Source organism: Dioscorea cayenensis, chromosome 8 (assembly GCF_009730915.1).
Source record: "Dioscorea cayenensis subsp. rotundata cultivar TDr96_F1 chromosome 8, TDr96_F1_v2_PseudoChromosome.rev07_lg8_w22 25.fasta, whole genome shotgun sequence".
In the NCBI taxonomy this organism is placed as follows: Eukaryota; Viridiplantae; Streptophyta; class Magnoliopsida; order Dioscoreales; family Dioscoreaceae; genus Dioscorea; species Dioscorea cayenensis.
Window position 1 is genome coordinate 12,234,916 of NC_052478.1, and position 7,720 is coordinate 12,242,635.

The window sequence follows — 7,720 nt, forward strand, 5'->3', positions numbered from 1 at the left end:
AACATGCATGGTATTTATTTCTGAAAAAAAGTTTATATTCTCTATACTGAATATGTTCGACAAGAAGGTTTTGGTATTGTAAAAAAAAAAAATACAAAGGCAGGAGATGATGGAAAATTAAAGTATTATGCTCTTGCATGTGTAAGAGGTGGTAAAAGAATATCTAGTGCAAAAAGTGCCTTCAACCCAAGGTTATCTACTAAAACAAATTGTGAAGCCAAAATAAATATTATTGTTGGTAACGATGGGTGTTTTACCATATCTAGTGTCAATTTGGAGCATAAGCACTTAATCCACATAAGGCTCGCTTCCAAAGGTGAAATTAAAAAAATGGATGGATATGTCAAAAAAAAAAAGGGTTTGAATTAAACGACCAAGTAGGTATAGGCTTGAGTAAGAACTTTCATTCCTTTCCGTTGAAAGTAGTGGTTATGAAAATTTAACTTATACTGAAAAGGATAAAGAAGGTCATTTATGAAATGTATTTTGGGCAGATGCAAGGTCTATAACAGCATATGAAACTTTTGGTGATGTATCTTTTGACACAACATATTTAACAAATAAATATGATAAGCCCTTCGCTCCTTTTGTTGGAGTAAACCAACATAGGCAAACAATATTATTTGGATGTGGGTTATTGTCAAAAGAAGATACACAAACCTATATTTGGTTGTTTAAAACTTGGTTGTAATGCATGTCCTGTAAGCCTCCAAAGGCAATAATTACAGATTAATGTATGGCTATTCAAGGTGCAATCATGACAGTTTTTCCAAATTCTCATCACTGACTTTGTCTTTGGCATATTATGAAGAAGATCCCCGAGAAGCTTGAGGACTAACCCTGTACAAAGCAATAAAGAAGATTTGAAGAGTATTATTCACGAGGCAGTAGATATTCAAGAATTTGAAAACATTTAGTTGAAGATGATAGAAGATTACAACATCGGGAAAAATGAATGGATGAATTCTTTAAATATAAATCATCATCGTTGCCATCTTGTATATGTTAAAGGAGTTTTTTGGGCTAGAATGTCTACCACGCAAAAAAGTGAAAGCATAAGTGCTTTTTTTGATGGCTATGTTGGTCCAACAACATTCTTAAAGCAATTTGCGGAGCAATATGACAATGCATTAAAAAGTAAGATTGAGAAAGAAAACAAGGCTTGCTACTTTTAACTCAATTTTTTTCAATGCTAACTAATTGTTGCTTTGAGAAGCAACTACAAGAAGCCTATACCAATGAAATTTTTAAGCTATTCCAAGATGAGTTGAGAGGAATGATATATTGCAATCTTACATTTATGAGATCAAAAGGGCCAAGAAGTATATTTCAGGTGACAAATATTTTAAAAGGAAAAGATGGAAGAGTCAGACAACAAGTGGGTTTTACTTTTTATCAAAATGAGTTTGAATTTGATATTAAATGCACATGTAGTCTATTTGAGTTCAAAGGAATTATTTGTAATATATGCAAATTTTTTATTGAGAGGAATGTCAAAGAGATTCCTTCTCAATATATTTTACCCCGTTGGAGAAAAGATATTAGACATTGACATACTTATGTGAAGAATTGTTATGATGATACACAAACTAGTGAGCAAAAAGTACAGTATAATAAATTATGATCTCATTTTTCTAAAGCTGTTGAAATTGGAGTAGAATTCATTGAAAAATATAATTTTTTGATGCAATGTGTGGATGAGGCAATAGAGAAGCTCATGGATAATGCAAAATACTTGGAGTCACTTGAATCAAGTTATACCACAAATTTTAATGTCAAAGGATCATGAGCACCACAATCAACATCTTCAAGTTCCTAACTCCTTTAAAAGTGCGTAGTAAAGGCCAACAACCATTGAAGAGGAGAAGTCAAAAGTTAAAGAAATGATCATTAGAAATAAAAAAAAAAGGTACTTACATTTCACATAATTTTATTTTAGTGTTTTAATCTTTTTTTGGACTAAAATCAATATTTTCTTCAAAAAACTCAAGTAAAGAGGAATGTACAAATGTTAAATGATACACAAGTTGAACTTCACACTCAAGCAAGTGTGGTAATGTTCTATTCTTATATATTTATATTTATTATAGTATTACATAAGATATTTTTAATAAATTGGACAACAATTTGTCTTATTAGGTGAATTCTATTTTTTCCCCAAATATGCTGAATGTGGATGTATATAACTTCAATTGGCAAAATGTTGGCATTGATACTTCATCATAAGTAATTAAAAAAAAAAAATGAAATACCTCTATTTTTTAGTGCATGGTGTAACACCATCTATAATCGCATTTTTATTTGTACAATGTTGAACACATGAATTTTTGCGATTGAATTATTTGTGACAGGGTCAACCATCAAATTATTCAACACCTGTTAATAGTGCAAAGATGCTTGCAAAAGAAATTGGAAAGCCTACTTCATTAGGACATGAATCAAATTCAACTTCGTGACCCAATATCCAGTTTAATTCAGGTTTTATATCATTTGAATCATGTCCCATGACTCTTTATTGAAAAAAACTAAATGGGTTTTCTTATTAAATCATGCACTACTGAATTTTTCAGTGTTGATGAATTTTCTATTAATCATGCATTGCTGATTTTATTTTGCAGGGATATAACATGGACATTTAGGGGTTTTATTAATTCTAGTTATTGCTTTGGGAGTTAGGAGTGAGGATGTTCTAGTTGAAAGAAAACTAATCAAATTCAACTTTTTTGGGCCAATACCCATTTTAATTCAGGTGTTATACCATTTAAATCATGCATTGTTGATCTCTATTGAAAAAAAAAACTATATGGGTTTTATCATTGAATCATACACTGTTGGATTTTTTTTTCATTAAAATCTTGATGGATTTTCTGTTAATCATGCACTTCTGATTTTGTAGGGAGATAACAATGGTCTCTCAATGTGTGAGGATGTTCATACAATGCTGATTTTCTCTTCATTCTGGGTGTTGTTTTGGGAGTTAGGAGTGATGATGTTCTAGATGAAAAAGAACCTTTTCAATGTGTGCTTTCAATTGGAGAAAAACAGAAGATTGCTAATTTGAACAAAATTTTCTGGTGTATAAAAACATAACATGTTTATTGCCAGTACTTGTTATGCAAGCATAACCATTTGAACATGGTATTAACAACAATGTAGTGAAATCTCATTCAGTGAATGGACTATCCGATAGAATTCACAAACTGGTATATAGTTCAACTATCTAAAGTAGTGGAAATCTCATCCATGAGAAGTGCTCTTACTTGTCCAACAACCATCTCACCTGGAAAAGAATCGAAGAACCAGAATATCAGCATGGAGGAAATAGAACCCCACCAACATATTGAAGGATGCAAGCATATGAATGTTAGTCTATCAACCTTGGAAGTAGTTAAATACAACTCCAAGGTTCTTGATAAAAGAAAAAAAAACCTTTCCAAGAAAGCTGAAGGATCTCTAGCAACCAACCCAACACATAATTACAGGTAAGTAATTAAATGCATCTTAAACAGAGAGTTCAAAGATGAAATAAGAAACTAATAAAGGCTCATGATAAAGCAAAGGGGATCAAATGCGTATTGATGTTAACCAATGCATAAACACTATGGCTACCCATCAATTTATGGTGTCCAGCTATATGCATCAAGTAATGTGTCTAGTATGTTACATTGGGGTCTGTGAAAATATTGTTCAAACAGATTTGATTTAATTAGACATGAGTGATCAAAACATTTTCATTTATATCTGGACTTGAGCAATCATGATAATAGAACAAAGCCTTAATATGATAAACCAAGTATAAATTTCAATAAGATAAACATGACTAGAAGATAATATGTTCAGTTAGACAAAGCACATCATACAACCTAAAATCAAGTAAATAGTACCACTCACATACGAAAAGCAAGCAATCATCACAAAGTTCTCTGGTGATAATAGCTATGAAAGCATAAAAGACTATTTTACAGCATCAACTTTTTCACATTCTTTTCAAGGCTTTTTTTCTTCCTACACTCCAAGATTGTCTAATGCTAGATGTGTATTTAAGCCAATGAACAATGTAAATTTCACATATATTCTAGGATTATACAATGTAGAGGAACTCAATATATATTACAACACAAAAGCATCATAATGTTCACATAACTTCTCAAATTAAACAAGATTAAGCAATCATAACTGGAATCCAAATATATAAAAAGAAAAACTAGGTTTGTCAATGTCACTATAAAGTTATGGAATTCACTGGCACACGAACCAATCTATCAAGCAAATGTTCGTTCATGAAGGCCAATGTTCTTAACATCCATCTCCTTACATTCTCCAGCAATCCACTTGAGAGCCTCTTTATCATCCTCTTCCCTCGATGATCTTGAGAAGATACCATACCCTAACCTTCGCAGGAGCTGGTGCAGGCAAAGGCCCTGGCGATGAATCTTGGGATTGAACAAGAAGTGCATTGCTAAACTCTTCCTCATCATGGAAGATATTAAGAAGCCTCAAGATTCCAGTGACGGCAGCAGGGTTTTTCTTCAAGGCTAGGATGATGGCAAGGATGATAGAAAGGTGGGGGAGGGGCCCGAGAATGAAGAGGAGAGGCTTCTATCGGAGAGGGAGACAAATGATTTGGGAAAGGGAAAAGTATTGCTATTCTTAGGTTTAAAATTTTACAGACAAGGAGAGAGAAAATGGGATGACTTGGATGCCATGTAGGCATCCACATCATTTGGACTAGATGTTCGTCCCAAATAGCATTTCTCCTTACATAGTCTCTCTATTATAGCCACTCCACCTTTTTTTGTCCCTATATCATGAAAATTATTAATTTCATCCCTCTGTTTTTTCAATTGAGCAAATCAAGTCCTTCTAACAAACTGCAATCAGTTTCTCTGTCAGATTTTGTGCTTAAAATATTAATGAAAAAATATTAAAGTACTATAAAAATTATTAAAAAATTTGTAAAATATATTAAAATTATAAAATATTTATTAGAAATTATAAAAACCATTAAAAATTAATAATTATGAAAATCATTAAAAAAATTTAAGGTCTAATATGTACCATGTCACGTATTGCCATGCCATTTCATATCCGAGTATGAAACTCCCCAAACCTAAACCTAACTTCTCCAACCCGAATCCTGATCTTCTCCAAGCACGTGGTGTTCGGATTGGGGTTGGAGAAGATATGCTGGGGAATTAGTTTAAGGTTTTCGGTTCGGAGAGTTGTTATATATAAAAAAAAAAAAATGAAAATTTAGTTTTAATAAAAGTTCAATCTTATTCTTACTCGGATTAAAAAAATTAATTAAATATGGGTTTTAATAAGAATTTGATTTTATAAGCCCGATGGAGATCAGAGGGGATAGTGACCCAAGAAAAAAAAATAAAATTAATATATATATATATATATATATATAGATATATAAAGACACATGCAAGATTATATAAGGATGAAAAAAATAGTAATTCAAGTTTTTGAATAAAAAAATCCCATATATCAGGAACAAAAAAAGGGAAGATTAATAGGGGATGGGGGAAGTTGTTTTTTAGTGGTGGAAGATCCCGGGATAAAAAAGTGTGGGGAGAGAAGAAAAAAAAAGATGGCAGTGGTTGTAATCGGAGAAAGAGGTCAACAGCTGTTGTCGGGACAATGAGGTGAAAGATTGGCCAGATATTGCCCGTTGTTAATGAATAAAGGCAAGAGAGTACCAAAAAAAAAAAAATTCAAGGAGGCATGCATGGATGCATGCTCTTGCATGCTTTTCATTCTCTCTCTCTCTCTCTCTCTCTCTCTCTCTCTCTTTAAAACCTCAATTGAGAACTCGAAGGGGAAGCAGAGATCTATGAATCGAAGCGACGATTGAGAGAAATTTGGTGGGATAAGGCTTCCGATCTCCGGGGGAGTGATATCATTGTTGTTTATTTAAAGAACAATTGGGCCAAGAGAACATTGCTCTACTTGCATGGCAACGCGGTGGATATCGACCAAATGTTTGACTTCTTCGCTGAGCTTAGTACACACCTTCACGTTGCTGTCATGGTGTATGAATATTCTGGATATGGGTAATCCACTGGTAAGCCCAGTGAGTATAACACCTATGCAGACATAAAAATAGTATATGATTGTCTAAAGACACAATATGTTGCAAAAGATGAGGAACTAACCATATATGGCCAATCTATCGGTAGCGGTCCAATTATTGATCTTGCATCGTATCTTCCAAACTTAAAAGCTGTAGTTCTGTATAGTGGCATCCTTTCTGATATCCGAATGCTAAGTCCTGTCAAATGCATAAATTGGCTCGGTGTGCTGTTCTATTATGGTTATTCATGGTGCAGCAAATGACATTGTTGATTACTCCCATGGGAAGCAGCTTTGAGAGCTTTACAAAGAAAAATATGAACCGCTTTGGTTTAAAGGCGATGGCCATTGCAATGTTGAACTTTACCCTAAGTACATAAGATATTTGAAAAATTTGTGTTAATAATCAGTAAAAGGAATTCTGAAAAAACCAACATGGATACAACATAGGTGAACATAAATGGTCAAAGTTAATAGATTTTATTGACATAAACAAGAGAAGCAAACTATCATCAGAAAAAAGGTATGTAGCTTAGGAACCAAATTATATACCATCTTGCATATATTCCCTTGTACTAGCCCTATTGCATAAAGAGGATTAGCGGTCTGAGTTAAGTCAATCACTCAAGTTGTTGATTGCTTCGTGTTGCATGTTATTTAAAAAAATTAAAAAAACCGGAAGTTGTGTCCCCCAAAACAAAAAGGAAATGAAAATGGAAAATTTATGAAATTCATTTTCTACTAAGGGTATTTATGTAATTTTTCAGGTTGGAGGACTTTCTGAACTTACTTTGAGATCATGAACCCTCTTAAGAGTTAGAGAATTTCTAATGTTCACTTTGTGGTCATAGACACTCATTGGAGTGGAAAATTTTCTTATACTCACTTTGAGGTCATCAACACTCTTAGGAGTGATGGAGGAATGTTAGAGAGACCATTGTGAATTTTGAACTCGTGAACCTTCTTAAGAGTTAGAGAATTTCTAATGCTCACTTTGAGGTCATAGACAATTATTGGAGTGAGAAATTTTCTTAAACTCACTTTGAGGTCATAGACACTCTTCGGAGTGATGAAGAAAATTTAAAGATGAAGACCTTTTTGAACTTACTTTGAGGTTGTGAACCTTCTTAAGAGTCATAGAATTTCTAATGCTCACTTTGAGGCCATATACACTCTTAAGAGTGATTGATGAATTTTAGAGATGAAGACCTTTCTAAACTTACTTTGAGGTTATGAACTCTCTTACATGTCAGAGGATTTCTAATACTCACTTTGAGGTTATAGACGCTTGTTGGAGTGGGAAAGATTCTTAAGCTCACTTTGAGGTCATAAACACTCATTGGCATTGAAAAAACAAAATTATAAAACTTATTTTGAGGGCAAATACATGGAGTAATGAGATATTATGAAATTTTAAAACCACTTTGAGGTCTTGGCATTCATTTAAAAAAAATCAAATCCATTATTATGCCTTGAGAATTATTAGAAATCAAAATCAAAGCATTGAAAGAAAAATTCAAAGTAAAAGCAGTCAAGATTCAAGATGTGAGAGAGTCAAGACTTAAAAAAAAATATCAAATTAATCAACAACTGAACTCAGCAGTCTCAAGACATCAAAAGTCAAAGATTCAAAGAGTTT

At 32.9% G+C, this 7,720-nt stretch overlaps 1 pseudogene; it reads left to right on the forward strand.

The window, feature by feature from the left end:
* Positions 1-5,599: 5,599 nt before the first annotated feature.
* LOC120267284 lies at positions 5,600-6,484 on the forward strand (annotated as a pseudogene).
* Positions 6,485-7,720: the final 1,236 nt, after the last annotated feature.